General features: G+C 34.5%; 1 protein-coding gene across 1 annotated transcript in view; it reads right to left on the reverse strand.

Moving 5' to 3' along the window:
- Positions 1-5,740, reverse strand: part of LOC117320556 (neuronal acetylcholine receptor subunit alpha-2-like) — a 28,217-nt gene extending 22,477 nt beyond the window's left edge. The window contains exon 1 of the mRNA XM_033875124.1: positions 5,593-5,740. The gene's annotated coding sequence lies outside the window, so the exon portion shown is untranslated. The remainder of the gene's footprint in view (positions 1-5,592) is intronic.
- Between the last annotated feature and the right edge of the window lie 260 nt (positions 5,741-6,000).

Genomic DNA, 6,000 nt, shown 5'->3' on the forward strand with positions numbered 1-6,000 from the left:
TCATTTTAAAATTAACTATTTAAATGTAAACTATGTTTATTTTGTTCAGCTAGTACGCGAATATTCTGTTAATATGTTTAATGAAAGCATTATTAGGCAAAGTTCACGTATGCTCGATATGTAAACAAGGGTCATGTGTGTAGTTTATATGCAGCGCACGTTGTTGTAGCCTCGTTCTCGGCTCGGTGACAAATCTCGCGATAAATATAAATGCGACGAGTTATTTTTATACACTGATGTCTCTAGGACTCCCCCGGTCAAGCATCCAGGCCAGTGGTCATTATAATGTTAGGAGAGCGTGAATGAGCATCTTGGATTGCGATTTGTACATGTCTGCAACTAGAATTTTAGGTTGTTCCGGAGTATGTGGTTTTACATATTGAAGAAGTCAGAGTATACGTAGGACACTAAAATTTTGAATTGTTAATGGTAACTATCTCATGAGATTAGTCATTATAGTGATACATAAAACAACTACATGATTTACATGTCTTTGAAGGTTTTTTTAAGGAATCACTTCTGCATTTTCTTGTTCATTGCGTATATGCTAAGTTATTCGCAGAGGAGTTTACTAAGCTGAAGAAGGGACAGATGTAAATATATGCCATTAAACCTATCAAATTACATCCTTTATCACGTAGCGAAATCTTTAAACATTAATTCGATATAATTTTTATATCATTTTAACTCCAAATGATGATTAAGGGGATGGTTTCATTGGTAATAATGATATTGTTAAATAATAAGTTGTGTGAGACAGTTCCTGAGGTGGGCGTGGTTGTTTCCATAGCAACTCTATTCCTTCGGTGGTCCTAGATTGTACATGACGTCACAATAATGTAATCAGTGCACGAGTAACAAGGTAAATACATTTTATTTGGAACAATGTCAACCGTTTGATGTACATTTGGAGCTCTATATTCCTCAATTACAAACATTTGTAAAGCGTAATTACGGATATAAGCCGACAAATTACATAATACAGACAGTACTGTTCATATCTCCAATTAGCATTGTATTAGTCCATCGACTAAACGACAACTATGAAAAGGAATGTGCATGCATGTAAAATACACCCATGTTAAACATAAAACTTACATTCGAAATATGTTATTAGATTATATAACGTATACTGTATATTACCAAGACCACGGAAACATAAATAGGTCGATGCTAGATGAAAATGACCTAAACATTATATGCTTCGATCATGTCATATTAATACATATATCGCCTCACATTTACAAAATGGTTCATATTTTTCCAAAATAATAAAAGATACATGTCGTCACCCCTGACCCGAGACTACAAAATCTATCGCCACTAATAATTTCGGAAATCATGGATCTACTCATTATATGTATCAATATTGGGAAAATACCCAGTTAGGTTTAGACGTAGCCATTTTTGTTATTTTCGTTTAGCATTGCTTTTTTACCAACATAATAAATCGGCCAATGTTTGTATACTATGTTGAATAAGCGTTCTATTTAGTATCTATCTACTACACTATTATTCGTCCCACAGACTATCGCCCTATCAGCCTATATATATATCTTTAGATGCCAAATGTCCTACTGTAGTATATCACAATTTGTTACCTATCGATTATAAGATGATTCGTCCAATATAATATCTCCGTTACACAAGACAATTCGTCATATTCTGAGTATTATCTCCTTTTAAGAGACCAACCAACCAACTGTTTTCCCGTAGACTTTAGTGTTAACGTTTTTGAGTATTTCATTCAAATTCTTGAATTCAATATGACAATTATGGTTTATAACAAAAGTTTAGGGTCCGATATAACACCTAATCAAAAAAAACAAGTTGGGTCCTTCAGCTCAAATCTTCTCCGGGGTAGCCATTTTGAAAATGGGTGAATTTCGCAGTAAAAATTCTCAAAAATCTTAAATGTTTACCTGTTAATTGTTATTTCCTGAACTTTTGGGGAAAAATCAATCGGACTTACGAAATTAATATCAACATATCTTATTGATAGTTACCTATCAGGCTACATATCCATTTTCTCGCTTCATGACATACTGGCCAATCAGTGGCTGCCAGACATTTTATCCTTGGCTCAAATTTCTATACACAGGGGCTGTTTCAAAAATATATTTTTCAAAGGGGCTGTTTCAAAAATCTATTTTTTCAATTGGTTGGTTGCTCCCTATAATGTCCTATTGTATATATCTCTTTGTTATCTGTCGAGTGTAAGCCGATTCGCCCAATAGAATATATCCGCTACACACGACAATTTCGTCCTATATCTCTCTTCCTTGTCAAATGTCCTATAACACATCTCCGTTTGATACTGTCGAACATAAGATGATTCGTTCAATATGTTATTTCCGTTAACCAGATGATTCGTCCTATATAATGCCTCCCTTATATGTCGGCTGATAACAGAACATTCTGAATCTGTCTCAATCAACATAATGATTATCAAACTCGATTAGGAACCTCAAGTGTAATTTCCAGCTCGTGGGATAGTCCTCAAGCTAGATCGTGGTACTCGAGAATCACTACAAAAGACTTGATATAAATCATGTTTTACCATCACATCAGGGGTATCACATGCTAAATCAGGGGTAGACCCATTCTCTGCCACCCCGCCAGTAAGTTTACCATATTAATCATCATTACAGGCATTGATGATGAATAGACAGACCTCGTGAAACCCAGACAAACAGAAGGGCTGTCTACAATCCCGTGTTTGTATCATACACCCGGTTTGACTATATACGACTTTCAGATATTAGCGAGGTAAACAATCAAATCAGATGTGCTAGATAAATAAAATTATGACTAACACAGACCAAATATATCCGACTTCATATCGTGTAGGGGAACATAATTTTCAATGATATCATGTCGACACCGAAATTTCCCAATCTCTTCATAAACCGGTATCTCTCGAAACCCTATTTTTCTCGTCGATTTCTGTTATTTAAAGACAATAAATAGTCAGTATCTCTGAGAATGAAACAAATTGGAGGAATAGTTTTTGTTATCTGTACTGATATTCAATGTAATATGCCTCGTATAAAACAGGTCGGCCAACAGAAGGGTACAGTTGATTCCATAAGTGTACCAATAGGCTATTGAGAGATCTGGTCACAAGACCAAACAAAGATGTTGTCGATCTAATATCCAATCACGATTTCATCTTCGGTGTATTTTCTCTTGACCTTAGTAATATGTTTAACGAAGTACGCTCCAGTATAGTTCACAACCATACACCCGAAACGCCTTTCTTAGAAAACGATGTTCCCATAACAAGGGAATGCATTACTTAACTATTGATTGGGGAATGGTAGCATTACGGTCGGAAATCCAATGTTTTGGAGTTGTTCAAAATCCACATTGCATTAATTCCACGTCGGCTGGAGTAAACAGTATCCCAATACGACTCCAGCATTGACTTTATAATTGAAGATGACATGACGTTTGGATAAGTTAAGCAATGTCTTTAGCCAGCCATGATTATAATGAATGATTCAAACGAAGTTAAAGTGATTCGCATCCGTTTCGGTAGCTGTTACTTTTTAAAGATTACAATACTGAAGAATTAAAAGCCAGTTTATGTAATAAAACTGATCAAATGTATCTTACATATGCAACGGTGTGAGGAAAAACAACGAATGTATAGGTAAGCTTTCCCTAACAAGCAAACTAAGCTCGTTTTATAAACAGGAAATGTAATAGTGATTACAGGTGCTGATCGGTTTATAGCATGACTTACATACAGGAACAACTGCAATCTTTGCCATGTGCTTTGTAATGATTTGACATCAGGATCAAGAAACACGGGAGGTTTTTTTTGGGGGGGGGGGGGGGGGGGGTAAATATTCTAACGAATTATAGACCGTATTGAACTACATATGATATTTGGTCCAATACAGCATATTTCCATTTCACCGCTCTCTTACATAGTCTTCAACGGAATGAATTAGTATCACATTTTATCTTATGACAGGAATACTTGGTTAATGCAAAGATGGCCAGTTACCTAAATTTAGTTGTTGTTTTTTCAGGTTTGCAATTTTTGAACATAATCATGTTCAATACTAATGTTAAATACACCTAATCTTTTGATGGCGCATTCGACTTACACAATAGTTCAAACCTGATGGAAAGACAATGGGTTCTGCAGAGTCGGTTGGCCTGGGAAATGTGTATGTTTGGTTATATGAATTTTCTGAGGAGCTAACAGAGACATTAAAGATTTTATGTAACTGAAGTTTTTCATAATTCAAGAAGTGCCATTTCTTTTACATAATACTCATCTGGCTGAATACGATACGGTGTATTGAATGAACAATTGTTTTTCCCAATCATATCCTAATCATAAAGGGTACACTCACTAACATAACATTAGATATTGATTTTAATGATAAACAGAAGACGCTTACTCTTCCCGAATATGTGGTCTTATTCCCATTGTACTTATGAAAGGGTCTCCATGCAAACTGGTACGATAATGGCTATAATTCCCCATCGATTGATGGGTTTCGCTTTGAAACTTCGCTTTCCAAATTGTGTCGGTATTCCCTTCATGTGCTACATAATTAAGAATATAATTTCCTTGCTAATAGTTTCATGGAAATTACTATAGGGCACGTCTACCGAATAAAACTGGTGTCGTACTTACAAATACCACAATTAGCAGTATACGTTTTACTAACATGCCCACATGCTAAGATGTGCGATACAAATTATTCCATGTTTTTTTTTATCTTAATACTATTTTTATTTCCAGTAACCAATAGTTATTATAATTTGATACATGAATCAGATATCTCTGTAAACCCAACATATATTTGGATATGTTAGAAACCTGTCTTAACCACGCAAATATCTATTGATGAATTAGAAACCTGTCTTAACCACGCAAATATCTATTGATGAATTAGAAACCTGTCTTAACCATGCAAATATCTATAGATGAACAATAGACCTCTTTTTACCACGCAAATATCTATAGATGAATTAGAGACCTCTCTTAACCACGCAAATAGCTATAGATGAATTAGAGACCTCTCTTAACCACGCAAATATCTGTGGTGAATTAGAGACCTCACTTAACCACGCAAATATCTGTGGTGAATTAGAGACCTCTTTTAACTTTACATAGATCTAAAGCTGAATTGATAATTCTATAGTTAAAATTGTAGGATTCAATAACAGATAACAGCACATGTTTCATATTGCTATACCGATATAAAGATACACGATACAGAATTTTACCCTCAAATGTTAGACGAGTATGAGCATACACATAATCCTCAGTCGGGCTTATCATTAAGTATATATAACACCAGTATAGCAGGATGTAGTAAGTAATAATGAAGACATGACCCAATATCAGCACTGGAATGGAATAGTATATGATTGTATATATTTGTACTTGCATTCGTAGTGATTAGATACGTCCTTCCACTTTGTCATTTTCACGACAAACTGATTAAATAGTTTTAATGAAAACCTGCAATACTGAACTAAATTCTGTAAAATTGATAAGAGGATGTTATTTACATTTATATATGTTACTTAAGGTTATAAGTTTTAAATAATTGTTTTACTTACCTACTGACACGACGTTACATCCAAGTTGCGCTCACGTATAAACTCGACACACGTACACCGTAGTCTACTGGGTATGTTCCCTGTCAGTACAGTATATAGCTTGTGGAAGTCCCGAACTAATCAGGCGCCTTTGTTTTACCTTTGTACTTGATTAGATTTAAAATAACCTGAGCATTAGTGTGCAGTCACGCGTGAAAACCAATACAGTAATAGTTTACATATAAATGGCATTGCATTTAAATGATAATTGGAAATCGTGAGAATTATTTGCTCTATTAAACGTTTTGCACGAGTTAATTAAAATAAAACATTACGTAATTATCACATCTTTAAATATCAGGTGTCAAACATTGTCACTTCATGATTCTAAATTATATATTTTTTGCCTTTCATTATTTGTTGTAAAGT

Source organism: Pecten maximus, chromosome 2 (assembly GCF_902652985.1).
Source record: "Pecten maximus chromosome 2, xPecMax1.1, whole genome shotgun sequence".
NCBI lineage: Eukaryota > Metazoa > Mollusca > Bivalvia > Pectinida > Pectinidae > Pecten > Pecten maximus.